A 16,860-nucleotide genomic window follows, 5' to 3' on the forward strand; every position below is an offset into this window, starting at 1 on the left:
TCTATTACCCTCTTTAGATAGCAAAGATAACTATTTTTAATTTGCTGAACACATGATCTTATGAAAAAAAATAAAAGTAAGTGACTTAATTTGTTCACACTATGAAGTGAATTCTGCTACAGTTCCAGTACCATTCTTAATTCAGGGCTTGTTTCTGCTCTCAGATTAGATGTGAAAGAGCTCCTCGATCAAAATTTGGTTTTTCCCCTGTCTTGAGAAGTATCATTTTGAGAGATGGTTTATCTGTGCTGTGACTTGAGGAGACATTTGTCCCCAAGTGGTGACAAAGCAAAGCTTCCCAGGGACCAGAGGAGATGGCACAAAATCTGCTGCAGCTGAGGAAACCGAGAAGATGATTGAACCTGAGTCAAAACCAGGGAGTCCTCAGCAAAAACAGGGAACAGAGCTAATTAAAAATCCCTTTTACTGATGTTGTTTTATGTAGTTACTTTGACTTCTGTGTTTGAAATGTCATTGGCTCAGTTGATGTTCCAGTGGGGTCTGGCTTTTAAGTTTAAGGAGCTGATTGACCTTGGGGAACTCACTGTGAGAAAAGGGCTGGGTCTTCCATTTCCAAACTCTGGCCAGCTGTAAGTGGTCTATAAGAGAAGACCATGATGTAAAATTTTCAGGGGTAGCTAAAAATTGAGAATAGAAGGCAATAAACATTAGTCCCAGTCAAATATCTAATTTAAACTTTCATGTGAATTTTCTCATGTGGTTTAGCAACATACATGATAGTGAGTAACTTGTCTACACACCAAAAGGTGCCTAAAAACGTGGCTGTGACATTTCTAAGCAGTGAACTACAGCATTAAAAACCTGGTACCCTATTTACAAACTTCCACATCTCTCCTTCAAAAACAGAAGGAGCAGTGACAGTTCCCTCAATTGGTGCCACTCTGTCCTGCAGAGTTCCATCCAGAGACATTGTAATAAACAATGAACTCCATGACTCCTCTGGTTCAGTGGAAGGGGGAAAAAAAATGGAAATAAAAGCCATGGAAAGAAGAGGTTGGGGTATTTCTGGGCTTGCTGGGTCATGTGGTTGTGATTGGCAAGCATGCAGCAAATGGAGTAATGCAGTCTGTGGGCAGTGCCCAGTGCAGGAGTTGTCTGTACGTGCTTAGAGCTGAACTCCTCTTACTCAGCCTGGATTTGGGACACTCATGGAAAGAAAAAAAAAAAAAAAAGAGAAAGGTGCTGCTATTTCCAAAGTTAGACTTGTCCAGCAAAGTTTTGGGTTTGAACTTGTTTTGGTTACACATCATGGTCTGAGAGGAAAGCCTCTTGTTTTCTGCCTGTTTGGACGCAGATGTTATTTTTCTGTGTCAGTTGTGGTTGTAGTTTAGCAAGGAGAAAGAACTACTTCTGCTTGCTTGCTTTTTGTAGTTTTGCTAATTACTTGGTCACAGGTGGCCACTACAGAAAGGCAAAAACCCTCTCCAAACCCCTTAAAAACCCACAAAGAAAATGCCCCCCAAATGCACTCACCAATACAGTAAGTTCACTTTTTTACATTTTTCATGTACGTGCTCTAGATCTGTCTTTTTCCAAACTTGCTTACTTTGTTTGCATCTTCTCATGGTGAAAATTAAAACTAGAGAGGTGCCACCCCCCCACAATGGCTGCAACCAGAAGATCATGGAAATTTGGCTTTTGTTGTATTTTCTTCCAGTGGTTTTACAAAGTAAATTTAACTCAAAAGGAACAAACTGTAGTATCACTACTAGTGGCATTTTTGATCAGTTTGCCTAAAACCCCACGTTGCAAAAGAAAACAAGCCAAAAAATCCCCATGTGTGTTCCCTGCTAGCTTTAGGTGAGTGGGTTGGACCTAGGAGGGATTAATTAATTTGGATAACAGAGCTCCAATTACTACAGGCTTACAACCAGTCATTCCACCTCTTTAGTTTGCCTTTTTTACAGAGTTTGCTGCTGTGCCTTGTAGAATATGTTTGTGCTTACATGGTCATGTCTTTAAAATATTTCCAGAGTCAGATTCAGCCTGGGTGAGAGGTGGAGAAGGGAAGGGAGTGGTGCTCTGTTCCTGCAGAACAAAGAGTGTTCCAGCACAGGGGGACTGCTCAGCATTGCAGTTCTCCTGCTGGGGAAGAATCAAATGGTGAAATGTACAGACAGGTTCAGAAAAATAAAGCTCATTTCAAATATGTTGAGCTGCGTTCTGTTTGTTTGCTGGGCCTGTAAATGAAAAGCTACACTTTAATGGGTTGCATTACAACCCAAGACTTTTCCAGTAAAAATGGTTTTGTTACCAGGTCATGGAAGTAATAATAATAAATTCCTGCCTCCTCCTCTAGTTTTTCATTTCATTCTGCTCTTATGTGTTCTTTCTTCTGCAGACCTCTCAGTGTGCAAAAACATTGTGTGGTTTCTCTCTCCAGAGCTTATTAGCTGTTGTTATTGTTTGTAGCCACTGGATTTTAGGTGGAGAGATTGTCCATTCAGTAGACTGCTTTGCTTAGAGAGGCTATAAAATAATAATTAGAAATCAGTTTCTAGAAATGTTGGTTCCTCTTCCAAAAATCCACTTGCATTTCGCAAGTTTGCCAGTATTGGTGTAACAAAGAGCACTGTTAGGTGGCATTTATCACGGGGTACCACTGAAAATCTGCATCCAGCATTACTGCTGCACAATAATCACTGCGCTTTTTCCTGGCCCTGGGGTATGAAATTATTAAAAGACCAATTCAGGAATAATTTTTCTCTAAATTAGATTAAGCAAATTCTGCACAGAGCTAACTGTTCTGCTGGGGGTCTTTCTAGTCAGCTTCAAAGTTTTTTTGCCATGGAATTTAATTTCTTCGAGAAATGTTCATAACCAGTGCCCTCTCCCTTATATACAAACTCTGGCAACCTCCCTGATGCTCTGGGCTGTTATTTCTGTGGCTTTCTCTCCTGGGAATGCAGTGCTATAAGGGACATGGAAGCAGGATCTTCTGCACTAGATCTCACTGGATTTATCGAGTATTTCCTGTGCTCTCTTAGTACACATTTTGGATTAGGTTTTAATTTATGCATCAAAATCAAATCTGTTGCTACCCTGTCATTATTTCCAAACTAAGAGTACGTCTTGAGAGTGAAAGGGACACAAAGAACCTCCCTGATTCAGCTTCAGCATCTCATTGGAATCTTTGATGGAGCCATCTGAAGGGCTTCCACTCCTTGTTTTAACTTTTTGAAGAGAAAAAGGAGTTGTGGTAATAGCGTTACTACTTTTTAATGATTTTTGATAATTTTCATATGGCATTCAGACATTTTAATTTAAAATATGGCTTTAAGTAGGTCCATATTTTAAATTGCATCAGAATTCTAATTAAAGGTTATAGTTTTAGGAATATTGTGTCTTCTGCTTGGACATACAGCTATGCTTAAAGACTCAGTCTTGCTTGTCTACCTGGCTAAACTAATTTTACCTTTGCAATGATTATATTAAATAAAATCTTGAGGGGTAGTTAAGTTTGAGTGCACAACCCTCATTTACCTGAACCACATTCAAATAAAAACTTTCAGTCAAAGCAAATTTGCTTTCCTGAAAGCATTGTCAGTCATTCTGTATGTGACAGTTGTCTAAATCAGCTGGGTTTTGATATGTTTCCAACTGTGAATTGATGAGAATATGATAAATGTTAGAATGCAAGGATGTGGGAGGTGCACTGAATTTGTGCTCAATAAAATATCTATCAGAGGAACAGTGCCATGATCCTTAACATCAAATATCTGTTATGAAGCTGGAAGTATCCATAATGGACTATAAAAATTTAGTCTCAAGTTTAAAAATCAGTTTGTATTTTACACTTATTTCTTCATCTTTTCAAACATTTTTACTTTTAGGAGCTGAGTATTTAAAAATGTGTTTGCTCTTCACTTGTATAATGGAGGTTTTATGCTTACAGTCAGGTAATGTGGACTAATGAGACTCACACATGATCCGAGTGCTTCAAAATTACCACATCTATAACAGCAAGAGCTAAACAAGATCACCAATAATAAATTTACTCATTTTGCTTTCATAGCATTATTGTGGATTTAAGTTTGCTTTTATTTCTAAATATAAATATGGGTACCATTCAAATCGAATCTCAGCAAATTACCTGGGTCCTGAGAGCCCCATAAACAGTCCCAAAGCTGTTTAAAAATAGGGTATTTGTGGTATAATCTATTTTTACTGTCTCTGCGTTTTGTCTTACGGCTTTTGTAATTAAAGGAGTAATGTTAGATAATACATTTTTCTGGTGGCCCGGCATGACAGAAACAGCTTTACTATGTGGAGATTTCATTTGACGGTGGGAGGTGTCCCTCCCCGTGACAGGGGGGTTGGAAATAGATGATTTTTAAGGTCCCTTGCAGCCCAAACCCTTCTATGAGATTTCAGAGGAATTCTCCTTACAAGCAGGATGGAGGAGAAGTGAAAAAGGGACTAAGGAAGGCTTCAGCCTCCAGCCTGCTCAGGCTGCATTCTCCAGGTTTTTAGATGGACAGCACCTCTGAGCATGCAAGGAATGAAGAGGCTCTAGAAACACCTCAGGACCACTGATTGGGTGGACAGAAAGACAGAAATTCGAGAATTCTGTGCATTTGCATAATTGCTTTCACCTCTGTTGCTGTGTTACCCTTCTCCAAAGCAAGTGCTGAGGATTGATTTGTTGTCTTTAAAATTGATTTTCTGATCTTGGTATGCACAAGATTGTGTGTTGACCTAGAGCATGTAAAGTGTTTATAAATGTTTGGTGAACTAGACAGACACAGAGAAATGGGACTGTGAGCTCTGGACTTCATATCTATTGCTGCTGCTCTAAGTTGTTGTTTGCCATTTAATGTATTCTTAGTTTCCAAGACAAGAATTTTACCCGAATATATGAAAATGGGCCATCCAATGGGAAAGCCCTGTGCACATGCTGCAAAATGTCCTTCAGAAAGTTACTGTGCTATGTAATTGGAGCTGATTACCTCTGAGTTTGTTGTTTGACTAAAGCATTTAATCACTTACCCAAGCAGAGGAGAGTTCTGTACCCCTTGCTTTTATTAGTGTGCTTCAGAGTGCATTTCAGTGTAATGGGAAAGTTTTCCCTATAAAGTATCAGAATATTTTTTTCAAATCTCAGCATTTTCAAAAATCAGCGCTGGTGTTACTTTACTCATCAAATTGTCCTGAGATCCAAAAATAGAAAATTCTAAATTTTTGTGCTTTTTGAAGTAAAAACCCATTGTCCACGAGTGATGATGGGAGTTCGTGGAAGCACTGAGGATTCTCCTGCAGCCTCGTGGCATTTGCAGGCTGTACCACAGAACAGCTCAGCTTGCGCCAGATCAGTGTGGGACTGTGCCAGTTGCTCCAGACCTTGAAATTGAGTGTTATATTTCATTTTAAGTTTTGATACATGTTTGTATTTATTTATATTTTTTCTTTAGAGTTGTTTGTGTCTGTTTCATCACAGGGCACGTGTCTGTTCATGCCCAGAACAGCACTAGAGTCACAGAGAGGGTTTATTATGGAGCTTCTTTCTCTTGGAGCTGACATAGCACTGTTGCTTCTGAACCTTCTAAAATCCCTTAGAATTCCAAAAGCCTTTTTGAATGTCCTGTGTTGTGAAATAGATTTTTAGAAATAAAGCAAAGCTTTTCTGAGAACTGGGGAATGCTGCACAGTAAGCAGCCTCTCAAAGAGTGATCTAGGAGGAGGCTGCCAAGGTGACATGGGAGGGTTTTGTATGAGCTGGAAGTCACCCACCGTTGTGAATTTATTTATTTTTTAATTCACACTGAATCTGAAAACTGTTCTATTTTAATGAGCTATGTCCTGCTAGATGGGAAGGCCTCCATTTCCAAAGATTGATAGCTGAGTTTTTGCTACATCTTTATGCAGTAGCTGAAGTTAGAGGAACTTCTTTTACATGCAGAGAAAGGATATTCATGCATTAATTTACCAACTACATGAGTAGTAATGAACGATATGCAAGGCTAACTTAATTTGCATTTGGCCATTTGAATTTTCTTTGTCAGTGCTGACACTGTTATCATGCAATTATTGTGAAACACTTCTGTTTGAAAAATTTCCTCCCACAGTACTGTTTACTGAGGTAAAGCACATTGGCTTTAATATTTTAATATATACATAATGAATGGAAAGGGAAGAGATGAAAATCACTGTTGCAGTGTGTGACTTAGGAGGGGATTAATTTGAGTGACCTTAGGTCCAAATGGTTATTTTGTAGATAGGAAGGCTTCCTGTTCCATCCTGCTCTGGGCACACGGTGTAGAATTGACAGTCCCCCAACCTCAGCACAGAGAGACTGGCCCAGAGTTCTTAATTGTGGCTGTCATCTGAACTGTAAGAACTTAATTAGTTTCCTTCCTGCAAAGACAATATTTACCCTGTGGGTTGTGATGTAACAGAGAAAATCATGAAACTTCTAATTTTCTTGTTGCATTAGCAGGAGAAAATAAGGTTCTCTGTTCAACACCCCCAAAATAACAATGCTCAGCTGGAGAGCACTGACACCATCTTAGCAGTAGATACACAGCGATAGTCAGGCTCTCGTGTCATTCTGTGAGAAGCCAGGATCTCAGTCGGTTGCCTCAAGTAATTTTATTTTCCTGCTGTTTTTAGTTTAATCATCTGTGAGAGGGTAAGTTAAAGATCTGAGACAGGTGTCCAGTGGCAGGGGGACAGGTTGGGGCCAGCAGTCCCTTTGGAGAAGCTCTGCAGAGGAGGACACCGCATGTGCCCTGGACAATGCAGCCTGTGTTCTGTGCTTAGAGCTCTGCTGTTATCGTGGTGCTCATGAGAGGTGTGCTGCCCAAAACCAGAGCTTCATCTTTGCAGCTTATTACCAGTGGAAAACATTACCAGCTTTGTGGTATAGATTTTGTAGCATCACCTCGACCTCAGTTTGATTGCTTTTGTGCTTCTATGAATTTTGGAGAAGGTAACTTTAGGGAGGTATTTTGTGTCTTGGCGGGTTGGTGGCTGGTTTTGTAATATGATTTTTTGCATCTTTTTACAAAGCATCTCTGGCCATTTATTCACAATATCTTTGGCTTAAAAGCCTGCAGGCCTGGCTTTGCATGACGATGCACTTTGTCAGGGTGGATCCAGTGTTGTGCTGCAGGCAGGTTGGCCATGTTGAGACCTGGTCAATCATCATTTCAAACCCAATTTCCTGTCAGTATCTCTGTTGCATTTCTGAAACTGCAGCACAGGTGGTTCATCTAATTATTGCACATTATTGCCTCACCATAATGTAGCTGAGCTGTTACATTAGTAATGTGTGTAGTTCCAAAATTGCTCTCACATCCATGCTGGTTAATTGTAGGACATTTGCATTGCTTGGTTGTTTCAGTTGGAATGTTGTTATATTTTAAAGGGTCCTGCAATTAGGGTGAAGTTATTTTTAATGATGACTAAAAGCAGATGTGAGATATTGATGATGTACATGAATAATAATTCTAATAGTTCTTTATTTCGAGTAAGTAGTTTCAAATCCTAGAATTGCCTCTATTCTGTGAAAACCAGAGACCAACCTTGAACAAGTTGGTTTTATTTAGCCATCTTCAAAACACACTGCAGAAGGGAACCTTTGATACGATTTGTTGTGCTTGTCTCAGGAGAAGTTCTCTGCGTGTTGCACACCTGATTTCTCTTTTGGAGGAAAAAGTGATATAAAAGGCTTTGATAGAAGATTTTGTAAGAACATTATCACTAATCTATCTATTAGTGTGCGCATTAGCTCATCTCCTTTACCCTCTCATGGAAGTATATAATGTCATAATATTGGTATTTAAAATCCATGTACGTACTGTACGGTGTCTTCCAGATGGATGTTTAAAAATAACAAAGTTACTGGAGTTCTTTAGATCTGTATTATATTCACTTCTCATTTTCTCTGTGATTTCTGTGTTTTTTTCCTTCCGTTTTTTTATTGCATTGGGTATTTCTTCTGTTGTTGAAGAAGATTCTATTTAAATAATTATAAGGCAAGTATATAAAATTTTACAACACTGTCTATGTGCCTGTAATTCCATGAATATATTACTGGAGTGGAATGTCAGCCTTCTGCATTTTTCCCTACAAATTTAAATTACAAATGAAAATAGACATACCACACTGAAATAGGGAAAATGTTCAGTCATTGTGAGGGCGATTTTATTTTCATTTTGAAGGAACACATTTCTAAAATGATAGCCAAAAAAAGCCATTATTGCCAGTATTCCCTCAGGAGAGGGAGAAATAATTCAACTTTGAGGGACACAGGGTTTTCTGTTTTGTGATCAGGTTACACTGTCAGCTCACCTGGCTTTAAGCTCTGTAAGAATTATGTACAAAACAATGGGATGGAGGACCCAAAAGGTCCTTATGACTTCACAGAGCAGAATTTGAGTCTGAGAACAAAAGCAAATTGCATTGTTAGTAGGGGCTGATTAAAACCAGCAAGATGTTGAATCAACAATTTGGAAATTAATTACTTCCTTACAAAAAAACTCAAACCAAAACAAGAAAAACCACCCTAGTTCTGATGATTCACTCCTGAAAAAATCCTTTATCACTCCTGTCAGACGTTCCAAAGATGACTCGCAATTTCTTTACATGTGAAATCTGTTTGTTGCAGGATGGATTTGACAAAAGCTTATTTTATTTTTAAATCTACTTTACTAGAGTGAAAACCTTAAAGGGAGATTTATTAGAAGTTTCACTCTTCTCTCCTAATGGATAACCACTCAGAGGGAAGCTGGAATTATGTTTATGGAGTCTTTTGAATATTTACTTTGTTGAAATAATAAAGACACTATTACTTAAGGAATATATATTTCAAAAAAAATTCTCTCTTCACTGAAGGCAGTCATGATTTTGTTTTAAAGGAGTTGCAACTTATCATCTAAGTGAGCAGATCTGAATCTAATTCTGAGTTGTAACTAAACTTCTTAGGAAAATCTCTTAAAATGTGTTGGTAAAGAATCAGAAAGTTCTGTAGCACCGAGTGGGGAGGGTTTAGGGAGATGTGTGAACCTTTAAAAAGCTGTTTGAGCAGTTTGCTGGAATTGCATTTATGCTAAAGCCCTTAGTGGTAGGAAAGTCAAGGATGAAGCATTGAGAGGCCAGGCAGTGCAGTGGAACACAGCCCGGAGAGGAGCTGCTCTGCCTTGCAGGGAGGTGCTGTGGGTTTTCGCTTTGCTGGCGTTTCCCAGGAACATTTAATGTTCAGAGAGCTCTCTGAAATGGTGTCTGTGACTCTTTGGCACTGAAGCTTCACATGCTATCAAGATTGTTTTTGAATTATCACTGATGGTTTTCTAGATACAGCTCATTGCCTGCCATCCTTGGGAGGTTTTTTTCTCCTGCAGAGCTCCAGCTCTGCAATTTCCTGGGATGGTTTCAGCCTTGCTTTGTCTACACACCTGCCCTGTTATTTCCTTTCAGGATGAATACAATAAGCTGTCATAAATAAAAGTAAGACTTAACATTAAACAAATTATTATAGGGCAGGGGAGATGAGTAATAATAAAAAAAAGCACCTTGTGTTTCTTACTAAGCAATTGTTCTTTTTGAAACCCCTTGGAGCACCACAGTTACTGTGCTGGCGCAGTTCTTCTCTTGCTTGCTGTCCAGTGCCTGATTTTGGAGCACATTTTGCCCTCCAGATGTCAGCAGAAACATCTTCCAGACAACTTTCAATTCTTCTGTGTGGCTGGAATCCCTGACTTCAAAAAAATCTGTTGACATTTTCAGGAAAGCAAAGGTTTAATCTGTTTAAAGCCTCTATAACTGGAGGTAAAATTTTAGTTTAAAAAAATTATTTAAAAAACCTCACAACCCAAACAAAAAAAACAACAACAAACCCACCCATAACCTTTGTTTAGGGCCTTCAGCTCCTGGAAGTGTCCTCTGACTCACGTAGTCATGAATTGAGTTGGTAGCAAACCCAAGAGGATTGTTACAACAGGACAGAAATAGTTCAAACCTTGATGTGTTTGGTGGTTTTTCCAAGCACATCTCCCATGCCCTGCAGATTCTTTGCAGTTCTTGTGTATTGAAGAACAAAGAGACCAAATTCATGCTTGCATATTCATGTCTTTTGTTTCAAAGAGGCTCATGGATGATGGGAAAAAGGGAGAAATTATCCTAAAGCTGCCACAAGATCAAAATATCTCAGACATGATGCAAGAGGATTCTTAAAGGATGACTGAAATACTAATCTGAGAGAAAAGTTTCTGCAAAATATTGATGATAAGGCAGTGTTACTCTGAGAATGACGTGTATAGAAGTGCATCCCTGCAAGAGAATCTGTGGATTTCAAATGTGTGTTGTCACCTTTAAACACGATGGCTGCAACTTTAGATTGCCGAGGACTTTAAAAAAAATAACTCATAAAGGAACCTATTAAAAGGATAGAGGGTAGAGTACATTTGAAAAGTATTGTTTGAACAGGTTGTTTTCTAGCATAAAATAACTTCTGTAGGGTTTAGGACTGGAGAATTGGAATATGGCACAGCTTGTTGTAAATGAAAATAGGAGCTCTTAAGAGTGTTTTGTGTTTTTTTTTTTTTCCTATTATTTCCAAGGATTAAGGAGGAATACAGTAGAATGAATGTCAAAAAGCAGAATTATGAACTTCTTATTAGACTTCCTCAGACAATAACTATACAATACTTTTAAGTTTAAGTGACAACAGAACAGAACCAGGTTCTTGTGTTTAACTTCATTGATGTTCTAAGGAGTGCCATGAACCCAGATGGAAGCTGGGATCTGCTTCTGCTCCAGCAAAGTATTTAATGGTCCATTATTCCATTTATAACATATGAAGATATATTCCTTCCTAAAATCTTTTTTTTACTTGTAAGCGAACAAAAGGCACTTTAATCTCAATAGAAACCTCTGAATGCAAGAAAGAAATAAAAATTGCAGCCCCAGTTATTAACAGGTTGCATTTAATATGGAAACCAGAAACACTTGTAGGAATGTTTAGACGTGAACTCAATTATTTGATTACAAAAGCAGTGGCAAATAGAGAGTGAATCTGAACAGAAGTTCTGTTAAAAAAAAAAAAATCTTTAATCTACAAATCAAATTAACAGCTGGTGTTCTGTGCAGATTGTATCAGGAATTGAAATGCATAGAGGGCTCTGGTTTATTTTACTGAAAACGGGCTCAGCAATGTGTTCTATGGATGTGGGTGGTGAAGTGATGTGAGCTGGAGTGATAGTGAACAGGAACAGCAGCTCTGGGTGTTTGAGAGCCCAGTAAGTGTCGTCAGGCGAGAGCATCATCACCTGGAGAGGATGAGTACGAGTCAATCTGATACTGTGAGCTGGGTGACCCTCACGGGGCCAGCCACGACCCACACCTGGAGCTGGTGGTGTTGTAGGAGAAGCTTTTCCATAGCTTGGAAAGCTTTTGGGGTTTTCTGCAATGCAGCAGAGCAGGAGGCTGCAATTCACCCTCCTCCTTTCTGTACAAATATTGATCAGTGAGGAGCAGGAACAGAACTTGTCAATTGGACAAAGACTCCCATCACATTCTTTGTTTCAAGTGCAGTTTGGAAACTCTCCCTGTGTGGCCAAGAGCAACTCCACCTCTCCTGTATTACATTTCCTGCTCTTTTTTGAGAACCTGATTTGCAAATCAGTGCAGACAAAGGAGAACAGTGCGAGGAGTCAAAGGCAGAGTCACAGCCCTGACTCTCCAGGCACTGGAGATTCCTCTTCGCCCTTAACGATGCTTGCCCTTGTTATGTATCACCTATTCCAACAAGAGCACTTTCACACTGCTGCAAACTGGATGATAAACATGGGTTTTTTAATTTAAAATTATCTCTTTTTTTTTTGTTTTCTAAAAGTCTTTCTGCGATTATGATTTTAGATTAATTTTTTTACCAGATTTTTCTTGCAGGTATGAATATCTTTACAATAGACTTCAAGTGTAGCTCCTGTTCCCTAGTATTTTTTTCCTTTCTTTAAAACATGATATAAAATAGAGAAGCACTGGAAAATACGATGTTTATGGGACTGTGTAGCCTTTTGATTCCACTTTAAACTCCTTTTTTCTGTGCATAGATATCTCACCGAAGTCACAGAATATTCTGAGTTGGAAGGGACCCACAAGGATCATCAAGTCCAAGTCTTAAGTGAATGGGACTTACAGGGATTGACCCCACAACTTTGGTGTTTTAGCACCAGCTGAGCTCATCTCTATTTGGATATATGATATATGTATATTTTTAGTTATTTATTGTAATGTCTGTTTTCGAAGGGGCTTCACCTTGAGCAATTGGCATAAAAAGGTTGCATTTGGTATTTTTTTAAGAAGAAATCTCTCACAATAGCTTGCTGTTACTATCAGTACCTCAGGTTAAGTGTAAATACTGCGGGCTCTGGCTTTAGCCTTTTGAAAATTATTCAATATGAATTTACTGTAATGATGGGCTAATTAGTTAAAGTTCACTGAGTTTAGCTAAACATACTGTGTTTGATTTAGAGAGATAAATCTGTGGTCTGTCAACCTTTTCAGACATAATCCTACTTTCAACATTATCTGACAGGTAGTCAGCCCGTCAGGCCCGGGGATGTGCTGCAGAGCAGCTCAGCTCTTCACTCTTGACTAGTCATTTATCTTATGGAGCATAATTCATAACTGGCAGATGGGAAGTGGGGAGCACCCAAGGAAATGTTTCAAGCCTTCTTTTCCTTCTTTCATGCAGTAGGAAATGGTTTGTAGATGTGGCTGTAACTCCCCTTCGTGTGTTTTGGGGTTTTGGTTACTGTAAACTCTCTTTGCCCTGCATATTCTGAAATATGTGTGTTTAGAAATGCTCTGTTACAAATGAGCCTCTGCAAGCATTTTTAACATTTTGCATTTTTGGGATACTGTGTAATTCCAAAAGGTAATTTCAGAAGTGTCTTCATAAGCGAGGTGTTCACACTTTACCAGACGAATGAAAACCCCCAGACCTTATTCAGCTAATTTACGGTATCTCTGGATGTTATTTTATTGGAAGGAAAATGAGTTGTTTTCGGAGGATCTGTTGTAGTCCCAGGCGTACAGAAGGATGAGTTTAAATCAATCATTTACTAAAGACTGTCCCTGTCAGCAGGGAGATAAAAGTCAGTGAGAGCAGGGTGATGGTCCTCAGGTTCCTGTGCTGCGGGGCGAGCTTGGGCACTGGATGAAAGCAGCTTTCTTGAAAGAGCATCAAAGCCCCCAGCAGCAAAACCCTGTTTTCTCTCAGCTGCTCGAGTAGTCTGACCCAGGAAGAACTTGCTCCTTGGCCATAGACGAAAGCAGTCGTTTAAAAAAAACCCAAAAACAACAAAAGGACCCACAAATGTCATCTTGTACACAGAATTTTCTGAGAATCCATTGCAGAAATTCTTTCATTCTAGCAAACAAATATATTGGAGGGCACTCCTGGGAAGAGCCCTTATGGTTTGAGGAGAAAATGGCACTGCCTGGATTCTGGCTTGCAATGAAAATTAACATTCAACAAATGAATAACTGAACTGACTGACTTGTACGAACTGAAAGCTTATCCCTTAAATATTTGATGGACCTGTAAGCACATGAAAAGTGTAATGGATTGAAGTGATGTCACCAGAAGTGCTGGGGCTGGGCAGAAGGGCCTGGGAAGCTTTTCCCAGTGGTGTCCATGTGCTGCCCACTGGGCCCGTGTGTCTATGGACACCACTAGATGGAACCATTAACCCTCCCTTCCTGACAGCATCAAAGCTCTCTCTCAACTCAAGAATCTTTTAAAAGGACGTAAGTAAAGATTTTTTGCATTATTTTGTGTGTCTGTGAGGGTGATGCCATGAAGATTTTTGCCTTTTCTTTTTTACCCCTGTTATACCTTTTTACAACTCCTGTATTCCCAGTGCTTTTTGCCTACATTCTTGGACTTGTTTGTCAAGCTGAGACATTAAACATTTTAGAAGCTTCGTAGCTGGGGATCAGTGTGCCCCAGAGCCCAAGGTCCTCTCCAGAACACATTCTGCAAACCAAGATAGAACCATCCAGGGGAAGGCTCCTTGGGGAGGGGGGCTCACTTGAGCCTCTCATTGGGGAATCTTGGATAGATCTGCTAATTAGTAACACCTATAATGATATACCCAATGTTGGGGGGAAGGACAGACACAGACATAGACTCGGTGGGGTGCATCTCGATGCACATGACCTGGACGTGTACACCTAAGCATCCTTAAAATAAATACCAAGGTAAAATCCCTTTTCCCCTTCTAACCGTGTTTGACTCTTGATGTTAAGACCAGGAAAAGGCATCAAGGGAAGAAATAAACTGCTCCCTCTGTGGCTGAAAGAGTTTTTACTGAAATAGGCATTGTAATCTTTTCTGTATGACCACTGTGATTATATACACTGGCAGTGATGCAAACTGTGCAGTGTTCTCACCCCAGAGTTTTTGGGTATGTGTCCCAGTTCCTGTCTAAAATCCCCTTTCATAGTGTACAATCAGTTCTCCAAAAATTAAGCTGAGCTTTAATATAAATTGAATCCTTTGTAGGTTTTTGAATGAGTAGTGTCAGTGACGGAGAGCACGAGAAAGACGTTTTTAAGAATCACATTTTGTATTTATATGCCTTAATTCTCTTAGCAAAAGAATAAATGGTTTTTCATTAGGGAAAACATGAATTTGAAATATGACTGTTGAGTAAGGGATAAAACTTCTTTTTTTTTTTTTTTCTCATTTCCTATGTTTGCTTGCATTGTCCTATACTGTAGCTCTTATACATGAGTCCTTCCATACAGTAATTAATCTTTTAGTGCTGTCACAAGGCTGTGCTCACTCCAACAGCAGAGCCCTGACACGTTGCTGGAAGTGGGGATCTGTTGTGAAATGATGCAACAGCAGTCAGAATAATGGCACCTTGAAATTGGGAGCATCTAGGAATGGGAACGGTAGTTTGTCATTGTGCTTTATTTTTCACTGGCAGCAGTGACTGTAGAAAAGATAAGCAGGAAAGAGAACTTTTATGGTGAGAATAGTTCCCTATGTCTTATTTTCTCTCGTGTCTTTGGCTTAGCAAAGGGGAAGCTTTTCATGTGGGGACCCACAGAATGCAGCTGCAGACAGCAGGGGGAAGAGTTTGGTCAAATTGCCACTCCAACAAACATCTATAAAACAAACCAAAAGAATTTACATTACCAATGACAAATCAAAGCTGAAAGTTCGCCTTGCCTGTTGTCATTCATTGCCATTCATATTTAGGAAGCAGACTGCTGTGATAATTGATTTGATGGTCCAGCTTGAGTGGAAGCACTTCTGGGCATAGCAGGCCTCAGAGATGCCAAAAAAGAAGAAAAGGTGGGAATGAAATAATGCACTACTTTCTCCTCAGAGGCATGTGGCCCAGTTTTTGAGAACAGAAAAACATGCTTTAGAAGAAGGAAGAACAAAACTTAGTAACTCAGTAGTAAGTACAAAAATGACCATATAGCCTCAGTCAGATAAAAATAGGCATTCAGAGAGAGACAATGAGTGTACATATTTTACTGGCAGGTGAATAATAGGAGAATGCTGTGGAAATAATCTGATTTTTAACGGACTCTGTCCAAGGGAGTACCTTTCTTGCTTCTTTTTTTGTGTAACAACAAAAGAGGCTCCCTTTCCTAAAAACACAGACGGAAAAAAAAGGCACCCAAAAAACAATGTTCAATTTTCTTAAGCTTTTCAAAGAGGAATTGATAGTTCGGAAGAAGGAAACAAATGCAATTATTGAATTTGAAAGGCAATCTGTGTGCTTGGATTATGTGAACTCCCATTGGGTTTATTTACTTCAGGCATGGGTGATAATGAGGCTTGTCCCTGTATTTCTGGCCATGGGGCACTGTTCACCCACAGCCTCCTGCTGATATGAGTAACTCAGGGCACTGAAGTGATAGTTGAGGAAAAAAGTAGATTAAAAAACTTTTGTATTCAGTGCTTAACCTCTTAATCACAACTGCCAGCACCCTTTCATCGATTTAAAGACCCAAACAAAACCAGATAGGACTTGTGCTATTGAAACACAAAACTGTAATCAGAACTGGTTTGTCTTTTGAGTGATGCTTATCTACTTGCAAAACCAGTGTGGTCCTTCAACTTGCTGAACTCTTTATTCATAGTCCTGAATCTTTTATCCAGAGCAAAGCAGAAGTAACTGAAATATACCAATAAAGATTGAAAAGAGCTCGATGAAGTAGTGGGAGGCTGTAAGTGTGCTGTTCCAGGTCATACATGAATATTGCTCTCTCCGATTTTCAGGGCTTGGAAGGACCTTTCCTGCTTTCATGAGATGATAGTTGGTGTAAGCACACAATACATCCTACACTTAGACAAGATTCTGTAAAAGCATACTAATTTATTAGAGAATATATCAAATTTTCTTGTTTATATGTTAGGATTTTTAAAATGCCTTTTTTATATATTGGAAGCAGAAGTTCAGAGTTTCATAAGCCATTAAGCATCTGAAAGTGATATAACCCCATACTCCATTATTCCTTTGAATTCTTCTTGCTTTCTATCTACTTATCTGTAAAATTTCTTTTTAAGTACCAAAACACTCCATTAAATTGATGGATAGGGAACATCACACGTGGCAGATGCTTATGCTTAAAGGAAATGCTGTTTGTGCTGTTTGTGCAGAAGAAAACTTCTCTGAGAAGCCTTGGTTTGAAGTGATGCTGAAATTCAGGTGGGACGCGTGTCTTGGTCACAGGGAGCTCAAGTGGGGCTGCAAGGAAGGAGGGACAGGTGGGAGTTGCAGAGTTCTGATTCAGTGGGAATTCACGCCGAGCACTGGAAGGTGGCAGCAGGAAGAGTGATCAGCTGAGAGGAGAATGCCTGGATGAACC

The 16,860-nt window shown here is 39.4% G+C and overlaps 1 protein-coding gene across 4 annotated transcripts in view; it reads left to right on the forward strand.

Moving 5' to 3' along the window:
• Positions 1-16,860, forward strand: part of DIAPH2 (diaphanous related formin 2) — a 184,472-nt gene that overhangs the window by 129,670 nt on the left and 37,942 nt on the right. The gene's annotated exons all lie outside the window — the stretch shown is intronic.

Source organism: Corvus kubaryi, unplaced genomic scaffold (genome assembly GCF_017639235.1).
Source record: "Corvus kubaryi isolate FWS band 111438036 unplaced genomic scaffold, C.kubaryi_AGA036_p1.0 37322, whole genome shotgun sequence".
NCBI lineage: Eukaryota > Metazoa > Chordata > Aves > Passeriformes > Corvidae > Corvus > Corvus kubaryi.